At 36.6% G+C, this 13,394-nt stretch overlaps 1 protein-coding gene across 6 annotated transcripts in view; it reads right to left on the reverse strand.

Moving 5' to 3' along the window:
• TSC22D1 (TSC22 domain family member 1) overlaps window positions 1–13,394 on the reverse strand; it is a 94,819-nt gene that overhangs the window by 57,688 nt on the left and 23,737 nt on the right. For 2 of the 6 annotated variants that reach the window (XR_015261672.1, XR_015261673.1), the window contains exon 3: window positions 5,604–5,708. The exons of the other annotated variants lie outside the window; for them this stretch is intronic. The gene's annotated coding sequence lies outside the window, so the exon portion shown is untranslated. The remainder of the gene's footprint in view (window positions 1–5,603; window positions 5,709–13,394) is intronic. 6 annotated transcript variants of the gene reach the window in all.

Consider the following 13,394-nt stretch of genomic DNA (forward strand, 5'->3'; position numbering starts at 1 on the left):
GGCACTATCATTTTACCTACAGTGTGTTCCTCACTGCTCTCAAGACACAAGGTAGAATATGATCCAATAATTAACCAAGAAGGTATGCCTCATTACGTTTGACACAACTTCACTTAAGTGATTTTGGGGCAATTTTGTCTAGATGTGTTTCTTGGCAGTGTTTCCTCACCCTCTCCTGTAGAGCACACACCTGAACAAAACAGCTTTACATGGTTAGGCATCTCATGTGTCCTTCAATTATAAGCTTCCCCCTCCTCAAATAAACTCTCCTTCATTATGCTCCAAATAATACAAGAAGTTGGAAAAAAAAGCTAGGTTTCATCATTGAAACCACAACAATAATATTTTTTTTTCAAAAGGCATCTTTAGTTTCTGCAGTTAGAGTAGCAGACAGTAAAAATTCCTGTTTTTTTTTTAAACAGGTGACAGATAAAGCCATCGAGGACAGAACCTGATTTCCTACAGTAATTAAAACAGAAAATTCAGCAAGTTTCTTCCGAAGAAACTGCCTGGGCAGGCAGAAAGATGCTCTGCTTCTTGGTTCTTCTGATGACACTGAATATGGCGATGGTAAGACGTTTTGCTCTAAATAGCAAGACTATTTCACAGAAAAAAATTGAGATTGTCTTTTAATGGGAATTTCATGACTTTTCAACAACACAAGACCAAGATGTGTTCCTATATCTTCTGATTTGACAAAGCATTGCCTTTTTTATTATTTCAGATCACCTTTCAAAGGTTAGAGTCAGGTTCAGTCTTTTCATCCCACACGCATGTTTTTGTGAAAGAAGGTCTCTGTTTGGAAAGAATAACTGACCAACACACACATACATGTACTTGGCCAACAGATGTGTCCAGGATGATGTTTATACGCTCCTCCTCCAATGAGGCAGAGGATACAAGATAAAACTAAAAGAAGAGAAAATATAATAAAAAGAACACATTCAATGCAGATGATTACCGCTCTGGACTTCCTGGCTAAGACTCTATCACAAAAAGACTGCGTAATTAAAATCACATTTCTTCTTTCTTCTTCCCTTGTGAATAGAAGGTTCTTTTTTATCATATAACTTGCAATCCCTTGAATCTCAGGAACTTTTCAAGTTGCTAGTACTTGTTACTTACAATTCGTAACTACAATGCCATACACAGCAGTACAGGCTTAATTTCAGGTGATGTGTTGAAGCCTACGAACACTACTAACACTTCCAAAGTCAATATTATTTTCTAGCTCAAAGCAATAGAAAGTATCAGAGCAAATCAACTCAGATGAAGCAGCATGACTCAGCTTATTGCAGGTTCCTTTCAAACAGGAATCTGTCTAGGGCCTCTAATATCAAGAGAGGGCTGCCTTTGAGATATCCTCTTTCACCAGGGAAAGATTCTATTCACTGGAAAAAAAGACTCCAGATCACCTTCAGTATACCGCACAGTGTGAAATCATCTATTGACATTTCAGGGGTGTAGAAGAGAGGATTACTTCTATTTGTGTAGCAGTTTAGTAGGAGAGAGAGATCCAATGTAAAATTCAAGGAAAAAAAAAGCATTTATGAGGATTTTGTCCATTGGTTTTCCTCATGGAAATAGCTGAACAACAAAACAGTTTCTGGAAGATCAATCCGAAACATGCTGTTAGGAATAACTTGTTTTTAAATTCCTTTCATTACATCAAGGTCATACTATCTTCTCCTTTTCCAAGAAAGGAAGAACTCTTTACTTCTCATTTTTATCCTTTCATTCATCTTTCCTCCCTTGAACAGACTTGTCCTGAACTCTAAAGAATAAATGAGGTTGGTAATAATGAGATTTTGTGTTCCTGCTGTCAAAAATACTAGCCTGATTGCTTCCTATATACAGGTATGTATTTCAGGCTGAAAGAATTACATCTTTCTGCATTTTGAGATGAGAAATGCTAATAAATACTCCTTTGCCCTTCTAAAGATTTAAAAGGGATCTAGAATAAACCATCCAAAGTACCTGAATCCCTCTTTTGGGAATTTCGGGAGAGGTTTTTTGTTGCCTCACATCAATCATCAGAAGTGATTCACACTACTGAGACAGAATGCTAAGGCAGTTAAGGAGATGAACTCCTCTCAGTCACTGTACCGTAGAGTTTGCTGATTTACCTCAAGTGCATGCTGTGATGAGATTCTTCTAGTTGGAGCAGGAAGAAGTTATGGCTGCGATGACAGAAGAACAGCATATTTGATGATGTTCAGATATTGATGAAGTTACGAAAGGCACTAGTAGTTCTGTTTTTGAGCATACAGAGGACAGTAAGCAACCCACATCAATGGAACACATCAATGTTCTCATCTCCTTTGGGCAAAGAAAGGAACCTCTGCAATGTCTTTCCATAGTAACTTGACTGTTGATAGATACTCTGAGGAAAACTCCTTCTAGTGCTTCTCTGCATGGCAGGTTTCACTGCCACTCACTAATTCAAGAGACAGTGAAGAGTGATCCTCATTTTTCTGCATCAGCGTGGTTCTGCTCAATAGCCAGTAAAGAAAAGTTTCAAAAATTTTGAGTAAATTCTACAGAATACCATCTGCAAAATAAGCAAAAACCTGAATTTATGTATTTGGTAAGTGGTATAAGCAACAATGCTTTTTTTTTTTTTATAATACTGCAGCTTCAACAACTGCATGATCTGAGTGAAATAATATGGAAACAAAACACAAACTGCCACATCTGATTCAAGTTACTTACAGCTCAATCAGCTATTTCTCAACCCTCAAATTGAAATTGTAAAGCATTGTGTAATTATTCTAGATTTAAAGTGCAAGGAGCCATATGGAGTGTTTGCAGCTCCTAAAATGAAACTTGTTCTAGTTGTTGCCCTGCTACCATTAGTCATACCTCTAGAAATATGTGCAGGTTGCAAACTCACTGCAGGATCTATGCACCAGCATCCAGTTGAACTGTTATTCAAAATAAACATTACAAGAACAACAAATTTTAGTAAACCATCTTTCTCCTGGAAACTAGCACCAACATGACATGCATATTCAAGTATCAACAGGAGTGATGTAAGACTTGATTGTTTAAATCCCAAGCTACTGACACTATGAAAAAATAGTTTCCCAAAACTTCCTGGTTTTGTTTTTTGGGGGAGAGAAGGGAAGAAGTTATTGAGCATTACAACAACTATATCAGATAATGTTATCAAGTCCCAAGATGGAGAAAAGGCAGCAAAATAACTGATTGTTGATTTTAAACAACTGAGTGCTGATTTAAGTGTCATGCAACCCATCAATTAAAAGCTAAACTTGTAGACAAATAGAACGGTAGGAGTCTTGACTTTCTGAATTTCAGAATTTGTTTTAAAGCATTTTGTCTCTCTCCAGAAATGTTTTGTGCTCAACTTCTTTTAAGGCCTATCAAACACCAGAGAGGGCCACAGCATTGTCTCGATTGTCAGACAAGGCGCAGGACAATATCTACTCGAGACTGGCGTAGGTATGAATCCCTGAAAGACCATTCCCTCTGGTCAGTTTACGAGTGGCAAAAAACTACAGTTCTTCTGAACTCGGCATGACAGAGAATTCCAAAATTGTATATAGCTGTCACAGCAACACACATTTCAGAAACACAGCCAGTACTTCTTGGCACACATGTAACAGCAGGAAAACATTAGGGGTATAAAATTGAATGATTGGTTGATTATAGAAAATACTACCTTGTAAAAATAATTCCCATTAATAGATGCATCCATTTTATAAAGTGAAAGAAACGTGTATTTGTCAAACAATGTTGTTTTTTTTTTTCATTTTTAAAACTATTTACATTGCAAGAATATTTTAAAGTGTTTTTATTAACATGCTTTTTGTTTCCTGTCAACTTTGTGTGCCAAGTACAGTAGGGAGCAAATCTTTTTTAGGCCTAACTAAACCACATTTTAAATCATATTAACAGACTTTACTGGCACCAATATACATTTCTGTCAAAGACAGACCTTCATTCAGCCTTAGGGAAATTTTGTGCTTCTAGGCAGAGTGCATGAGCTACTATTAAGAAAAATTATTTCAGTGTTTTTAAGACATCATATGATGCCAGGTTGTTCACTTTTTTCCTCCCTGAGAAAGCCAACTACAGCAAAAACGTTACAGTATTTATGTGTATCTTGAACTTATTTGAAGAAATTAAAGGAAATCTGTAGTTTCTTAATATTAATGGTGTCTTTGTACTTCCCTTTTTAGATCTTAATACATGGCTTGCTTGATTTAATTTGATTTCATTTACATGCAATTAACTCACATAAATTTCTTACACTTTTTTTTTTATTTAAAGAATATTTTTCTTACTGAGTTCTCAATCTTCACATAATACCTACACTTCTCTGGTCAGGGTCTTTCAGCCAGTCTATTTGCAGAACCTGGAAGCTGAAATACTGTACATAAGCAATGTTACGAGGAGTGATTCCAGTACTCTTCAATAGCCACACCAGACTCGATACCTGCGATTTGAGGGGGGAGATTTGGGAGGCAGAGTGAGGTCTATACTGAATTTTTAGGTGAGAATAGCTCAAGGCTTTTCTCTTTAGGTTTTGACCCTTGATCATCTCCTTCCTGACTTTCCTCTAGTGTCTTGGGTCTCTGGAGAACTAAGATACAGCGAAAACGTCCCTTTGATGCGGTATTTACTCAAATATATAAATTTAATAGATTAATGTTAGTAAAGGGCAACGTGGATGCACTGAAAAACAGAAGCTAAACAAATTAGTTGCTTTTTAAAATTCATCAGTTTTAAGAAGTTCTACTTTGGAAAGTATTCAAAATATGCATTTCAGAATTGAACACTTTCCATATCAAATACTAATTTCTACATCTTTTATGCTAAAAGAACTTCCTGACTCTAGAGCTTACAAATTTGGGATGCAATTTGACCAAAAGGCTTGATCCTTTCTTCATTTTCAGTAGGAATAAGTAGTCTACAACCAAAACGGAACTGAGTTTTCTAGTAACTGTTATTGCTGAGACACAAACTGATGTCAAATGCTATTGTAAGCTGTGTTAGTTCTCCAGCATTAAGAAGTGTGTGATGTAACTAAAGCTTACTTTTGTTTAACATTAGCTGGTGACAGTTGAGACAGAATCCAATTTAAAATCATGACTTGCAAATGATGCATAAGCACACCATGATACCTCTGCAATATACAGTCTGACACTCTGGTTCAAGATTTGAATTTAAAAAGTCTCATGTGCAGTCCAGTTATGTTCTAGATTAGAGTTACAATTTTTATTTTTACCTAGTAAATGTTAACAGTACATGAAATATGCATTCTAGATTATCTTGTACCGCTACCATTGCATAAAACATACTGTATTTAATTAGTTAATTAAATGTGTTCTGAAGATTTGCTGACTTAACTTTCCTTATTGGACTAGTGCCTCACATTCACCTATATTCTAGTGTCAAAATAAAATTGTGTCATTCTCTTAAATACGACTTGGAATAAGACCACCACAAGTTTCATAACAAAAATGTTCACAAGTCAGGTAAAGGTCATTTGAAATGTATCATTTGGCTCTGCTTAAGTAAAACTGTTTGCATTGAGTTGTCCTTTTATCTTCTCTCCATGCAAGCACCTTCACACCTACCTGCTTTGATCAGCCAGAACTCCCAGCTTTTGCACTAGACAATTAACTGTGGCAGTGCCTCTTCACAGGCATACCAGTGTGCAATGTTTGACTGTCATTCTGTATCTGTTGAAATATTAGCACTTGGTTTAGGTAGCGTGCAAGAAGAAAAAAAAAAAACAGTATCAAGTCATACATAAAAAAAATACATATGAAAATACATAAAGATCTGTTTCTAGTCTAGGCTTACTGCTTCCACAAAATTATTCAGAACGGAAAAAAAAAGAAAGAAGACAGACATCAAACATCCATATCAAAATAGAAACTTACCCCACTGACTGATCTGGGTTGGAGAGTGTTTAACCATACACCGAATCTCACAGGACCCTCTTTCTCCATGTGAGTCAAGACTTCATTGACAAAAATAAACACAATCCAGGGCAGATAAAAAAAGAGCTCCTCACGCACACAGACAAACACGCAAGACACTATGAGCCCTCATGATAAAAACACTATTTGAATCATTACCGAACAGTTCTGTATATGATAAATACATACAACGTGCACAGTTTATTTTGAAGCAAGTTTGATAACAACATACATACTCTTGACATGATTTTTTCAGCATGGAATTAGTTGCCTGATCTCAGATTTCTGTGACAAAATGTAAAGGACAGCGTTTCCCCAAAACAGCTGTTAGATTGAATAAAATGCTTCTGCCTGTAAGTTCCTAAGATCAGCTCTCCTATAAAAGACCAGCAAGGCTCCTTTCCTTCCATCACATTTTCTTTTTAAGGCAAGATTCTAAAATTAGTGTGCACCAGGACTGAGAGAGAGATCTGCAAAATTCCCAGGTTTTAGCAAACTACTATAATTTTCTACTTAATGGCTTCCTAGCTACCAAAAAGAACCAAAATTCTCACAAGCACTGCATGCTGCCATTACTTCTACACGCAGAAGAGCTCTTACTAGAAAACTATCTTACACATTCTTGAATTATGAAGTCAAACTCCATCTTCTAGTTTACTAAAACATACAAAAAGGAAAGTGTAGTGCATGTGACAAAGTCTGACACAGCCAATGTCAAGAAAACTCCAGCACAGATGCCTAATAAAGCAGAAGTCCTTCCTTGTTCATATGTATTCCAAACCCGTTCTCTACAGGCTGTACAGTTAAGCATTTTGTTATATAGAAACCAACTGAGAATGAGTTTGTATTTAAGTGTAGTTTCTGTTCCAAATAGCTGTTTCCTCAAGTTTTAAATTATTCTTAATTCATAGTTTGATATCTGAATAACTGAAATCCCTATAACCATTTTGCAAACAAGACCAGAGCCTAACGCTGCGTAACTGCTTTTTTTTTCTTCTCCTTTTTTTTGCTGGACAGGCATTATATTGAATATTAATGCATGCAAGTAATTTTACAGACGAACATCAAGTAAAATTCTATTCTTGTATTTCCTATTTTTATTGCAGACTTCAGTCCAATAGAAAAATTCTTCCAACAGAAGTGCCAGCTTCATACTTCAAGATGTGACTTACCGTTAACAGTCTGCTTTTCCCAGCCCTGGCAATCTTTTAATACCCTTTTTTTCAAGTCATTTGACTTGAGGGCAAGGGAAAGGACATGGAGAAGGAGATACTCCACAGCTCCAGTGGAATCACTTGAACACCTGTTAGCAGCATGAACATTGGCAGATTGTTCTTCAAGAGCCAATAATTTAACCATGATAACCTTGGCCTTTAAGGAAATGAATCATTAACTGGACTGTACAAATTTTTGAGCTACACAGTATCTAGAGCTCTTTATCTGTAGTAAAATAATACTGAGTATAGACTAAAAAAGTATGCAAACATATGATGAATTAACTGCAACTTAATAAACAGTGATAAATGACATTATTGAGAAAGTGTAAATATTTTAAAAGGAAAGCAAAGAGACAAAATGTAAATCTTAACATTCTTCTCACTACATACAACTACTTTGAGCCTTCTTTCCCCACCATTCATTAACACAACACATACTCCTTCCCTCTGCTTTATCACTTAAATCAGAGCAAAAGCTTCTGAGCAGTGTCCTAAATACTGAAGTAAAACAAAATTATGTCTGTTTAGCAGCTAGCAATCAGAGAAGTCAGTATCATCTGACTACCCCGCTTTCCATCTATCATAAGGCAAATTTAAACTACTTTGTATTCATTTGAACATGACTATATAGTGTAAACCAAGTTAATCTGAGGTAAAAAAAAATGACACTGTGGACAAGGATGTCAGTCTAGAGTAATCCATCTCCACACGGCCTAGTCATAAAGTACACAATTCAATGGGAGGAACTCAAATTCACGTAAGCTTAATCCATTTCAGAATCACAGCTAATGTTATATATAAGTTATAGGAAAACAGAGCTCAGCTATCATAACAATAAACTCATCTCCATATTTTATTAGAACTATTAGTTTTGTTTAATATGTGACTAAAATTTACTAGAAACTGATTTAGTTGACATACACAGTTTAAAACTCAAACTTGCAAATTACTAGTTACTACACTTAAATTGTTTGAAATTATAAACTACACAGGACTCCACAAGATTAGTTCCCATTACACATACAACTATCAACAATTTTGATTGAGTCTTCAAAAGGAAATAAAAAAAATCTCACAAACCAAGCATACAAAACAACTTCTGAAGCCACTGTTCAATTTAAATCTCATCCAACATCTCAAAGAATAAGAGTGTCATGAAAGCAATTTAGTAGAGGAGCACGGCCCTGTGTCTGCCTCCATGAGCACAAGGCAAGGGATGGCAAGAAGCACCCCAATATTACTCATTCTGATGGACAACCACCAGCTCTCCAGGTAGCACATCCCAAGCTGGGAGCACAGCAGCCCAGTCTATTTTTTTCAGGCAGTCAGCGAGCCAAAAGACACAAAGCAAAAGAGGAACTACAGTGGAGAAGGCAGAGGAAAGGGATACAAGAACAACTTAAATTATTGGGGGCAAAGGGAAGAGCAGCATGGCAACAGGAAAAGGAGAACTGCAGTGCCAGAGTTCAGGAGACTTCTGATCAAAATGTCTAGGAGCCCTGCACACAGACCCCTCCCATATGTTGTTTTTGGTATTTTTTTTTTTTAACCAAAAAAACAAACTCCAGTACTCATGCAACTTTTTGTTTGTTTCTCAAACAATAAACAAAAATATTCAGAGAGGGAAAGAGACATGAAAGTAAAATATTTTAAGGTTGGTTACTACATCCTGCACTCCCCCTGTAGCAGAACCACTGACTGAAGTGAACTCCACTGACTCAAACGCTCTTGCAGCATTAACTTTCTTCATTTATGAAGCCATGGGCAGGACAGGAGCCACTGTTACGGGCATAACACTTAGGCTTCAACATCAGCTTAACTATTGCATCAGCCATGCTATTTTTAAGCACAATTCAGCTTTTCTTTAATGACCTGACGCAAGCCTATGTGCTTTTTGCTCTGTTTTTAAACACAAATCAAATGGCAGGTTTTTTTCAACACTGCCTTATTTGCCAAATATTTAAGAGCCATCCTAACATACAACAATGTCTACCGGTGAGAACATTTATTAAAAGCAATGATTGCTATGCTTGACAAGAGAGCTGCTAATATTAAATTTATCCTTCTAAATAATATACAGAGTTGGCCAAAAACTTTTTATTGTTACTTCCATTTTACTACTTTAGGCTGTACGAAAGACAGTATCAAAGATTTTGGCATCACTGCGTAAAAAAGTGAAAAGGCATCATGGGTACTAAACCCTGAAACCAAAGCTTCTCTAACAGAGACAAACAAAAAGCATGACAATTTACAGTGGAAACTCTGAAAAATCAGATTATCAATGTTTAAATAATCAAGGTAGGGGTGCTCTCAGAAAGACAACTTTCAGTCTTCAAAACTCAGAACCAATAAGAATGTGTATTTGTGCTGTACTTCAAAGAGCTTGATCAGTTCAATTTACAACTCAAAATTTTAATGTAATTTTAAATTTGTACATGCATTTTTTTATGATCAATGCATACATTAGCACTTACCAGAGCTGGCAATCAAGCATTTAAAAACAATTAGGCCCTGTCAAGAATATTTTGCAATAGATATAATTGTTCTTCCCCATACTTCTTTTAGTTGTCTGTATGGAGGGAGAAGAACATTAAGTTCCTACTTCCTAAGTACCCAACGTTTCAGGAATCCCTTCCCCTTTAACCAACCAAAGCACGGACAAATGTTTTCAAAGTGTTCTCCAGCTGCAAAAGGTTTTGAGTGCCCAGTTTGAAGGATCCTTGGCCCAGTTTCAGGAGCATTCTTCCTTTGAGACCAGCAATACAAGCGCGTTTTAGAAAAATATGAAATGAGACCAGTCTGTGCTAGAATAAATACCATCCAAGAGACAGCACAAAATAAAGAATCAAGTAAAACCAAAGAGGTTTTATTAGAACATGAAGCTGCAATAAAATGGAATGCAACAGATGAGTCCAAAAGTACAAACAAGAGAACTACAGTCAAAAAAAAAAATGTTTCCTCCCAAACCTTTGGGGTTGGGGAGGAACAAGTGCCCTTCACTACATATCACCTTATTTTTATGTACCTAACAAACCAAAGTTCAAAATATTTCCATAGAAACAAAACCACATTTATGAAACATTTATGAGCTAGCGCATACTCTCATAGAAAGAATTCAACATAAAAATTGCTTAGCTAAAGGGCTAGTTGAAAAGGAGAATCTGTGAGTTCTCAACCTAAGAGTGCAGCAGAAATGTAACAATTCTTTATGCAGTTCTGCTGAGCTTTCACCAGTTCCTAAGCTGTGTATCTAAAAAAGCACCTTCCTGCAGTTTTCAGATAGTTTACAATCTCAGAGAAAAAAAAAAAAAAAAAAAAAATTAGAGTCTGCTTTGTTGGGTAATTTACCTCAATTAGGAGACTACAATCATTGGTTTGTTTCTCATGCTGACTTCATCCTTAGACTTGCTTTCATTTTCATTGAGGTACATTCAGGATGCCATTTGGAATATTGGCAATTTCTCAGCTTTAACACTAATAAATCTTTAAAAATGCATCATGGGAAATCAGGCTTGTCATTTGTGAAATTCTTGTTGTCATGGTGATATAATCAGACCCTAAAATACAGGACTAGGGCAAAGGGAAGACAGACTTAGCAATATCTGCTCTCTCCTGTTTCTTTTAATACTTAACATCCTAACTTTTCCAAAAAGTTTCACCAAATTTCCTGAAAAGGTAACTATCAGGCTCAAGCCAGGGTGTTTGAAGAGGGACATGCAGTTGCCAATTCCTCCACCTTTATTTTGCCTCAAGTTGATCTACCAAAGCCATCTAGCAATTTTCCTGTTTGGTGCATATATCTGAACAGGGATTCAAAAGCATATTCCATTTTCTTGGCTCCACTACACCCACGCTGGTCTGCTCAGCAGCCAAAGTAAAACCACAGAAAAAACCTAACAAGTTCTGAATTACTAGTATAACAGAAGTCTGAGCATGTTATTTTCACTCCATCATGCAGTTATGCCACATCCGCTACTAGTTCAGAAGACACAAAATGAGAAAAGTGATGAACAGGAACTTTCCAAGGCTAGAATATCTGGAAACAACACGTCTGCGGTGCCCCATGTCAGGCCTAGTGATGCCTTCAGACTTACCAAGATGCATACAGCAAGTCCAAGGGATATGACTCTCCACTTGTATGACAATCTACACCTACCTACCTGCTGCTTCCTCTGGAAGGAGTTTCAGAGTCTGTGCAGGTTTACAGCTACCCAGAAGCTTGTAGGCTGCTGCCCAAAGCAATGGGGTAACAGTATACCACGAAAACGGGAAGTCAGCAAATAGAAAACAGCAGGTCAGCAGGTTCTCCCACAATACTCTGTCAAACTTTATAGTTCTTTACTTCAAGCTTCTGTTCTCTACAATTCTCTACAAGCACCGGTGAAATGGAATTCAGAACACAAGAACTAAACCAAGATTTTTTTCTTTCCCTAGAGGTCTCCTCAAAACTATGCATAACAAAATTAAAAATCCCCGAGCCTCAAAGGGTTGAATGCAAGGCAGCTTTGCTGATTGCATTGTGGATCCTAAGACTGAAGGAGCCAGGAAAGGGGACATGATAATGGCTGTAAGGCAACAAGGGGTGAAATGGGCAAGCATTAGTTATAGATGGCAGAAGAAACAAGTTTCCTGATGGTCCTTCTAGAAATTTTACTTTACAGAAATCTAAATGTTCTCTCAAACTACAGTGTAGTAAATTAAATTCATTAAAAAGAAGTAATTTGCCATACTAACACCAGATACAAAACTATACAAATTCTATAGCTTGCTAAAACTTGCTACTTTTAAGTCAAAGTGATGATCAAATCGTGTACTAGCATAAACTACATATGGACAATAACCAGTGCCAGAACTGTGGGCTTAACACAGATAAAATACTATAGTGAATTTACCACATCTCCTTTCTTTTCCCATTCCCAAAACACCCCATCCGAAGCCTTCAAATAAAGCAAACTAACAGGTCAGGGAGGAAGGCAAAGATACAGACAACAAACAGAGAAAGGTAAGGGACCTTAGGAAGCTAGCAGCTTGTTTTAAAAGTCAACCATTGGAGAGTTCACAGCAGTACCTACATCAAATTTCTTGAAAATATTTCTAGGGAGAAAAAAAAAAAAATAAAATGCAAGTGTATGTCAGGAATAGGTTAAAGGTGTTCTAGAGAACCAGCATTAACTGCAAGCTTAAGAGGACTAAAACAAGTCAGGCTCGCAGTCTACACATCAACCTAAGGTATTTAAGGTTTTAGGTTTCAGTTCTGTGATGGAGGAAAAATGCTCTCTTTCAGTGAAGCACTGCCTTCAGTTCCTGTTCGACCACCATAGGTCCCAATTTCTATGCTAATTTATTTTAAAAAACCAGACACCAAACAAATAATCATGCTTCCTTGCTGCATAATATATTTTTTTTTAATATACATTTTTTTAATTTTATAAGAGTGCATTGAATTTCTCACAGGCTGACTGACTAGTTGAGGGTTGGAAGGGATCTCTGGAGATCACCTAGTCCAACTCCACTGCTCAAAGCAGGGTCAGCTAGCAGAAAGGAATAACAAACTACAAAAGGAATTAGTAAGCTGTGAGATGTTCCAGTGTACCAACTTCTGAGACTCCAAATCAAGCATGGCTAGCAATTAATAGACCACCTTTCTCTCTTCCTGCTCATTTTTTTGAAAGGTAGGTAGCTATAGTGTTCGTACTTCATTATGGGAAACAGAAGCTGTATTTAAGCTGTATGCTAATTTTTGGAAAAACAGGCTTTTTCTTTACAGGAGCTATCGCGCATTCAGTGAAGCACAATGTGCCACATGGCCATTAAGTAACTATATTTACCATATCATTCTGACACCTCATTATCAAATCGGTAAACTTTCTTGTTTACACATGTGTCACAATTTGGTATTTCTCCATTTAGAAGAAGCCTTTATTTGTTGAGAACCTCTTCCAGGCAACATACCATACCTTCACTGACAGGAAGGGCCTATTATTGATTTGTAACTAAAAATCTACATACAGCAAAACTAGGGCATCACATAAAAAGCTTGCTTCTTAAAATTCTAGTTTAAAGAGTGTAAAATGCTTAGTGAAAATGGCAAATTCTTCTCCAACTGATACAGTCCTGAACCTATGCAATAAGTGTATATTTTTAAACTACTTGTTTTGAAACTGAAGAGCCAAGAAACAGCTACAGAAAATGTGTGATTTTTCTTGTATTTATCTGTATTATTTAA

The sequence above is a fragment of the Chlamydotis macqueenii genome, chromosome 1 (assembly GCF_036417535.1).
Source record: "Chlamydotis macqueenii isolate bChlMac1 chromosome 1, bChlMac1.mat, whole genome shotgun sequence".
Classification (NCBI taxonomy): Eukaryota; Metazoa; Chordata; class Aves; order Otidiformes; family Otididae; genus Chlamydotis; species Chlamydotis macqueenii.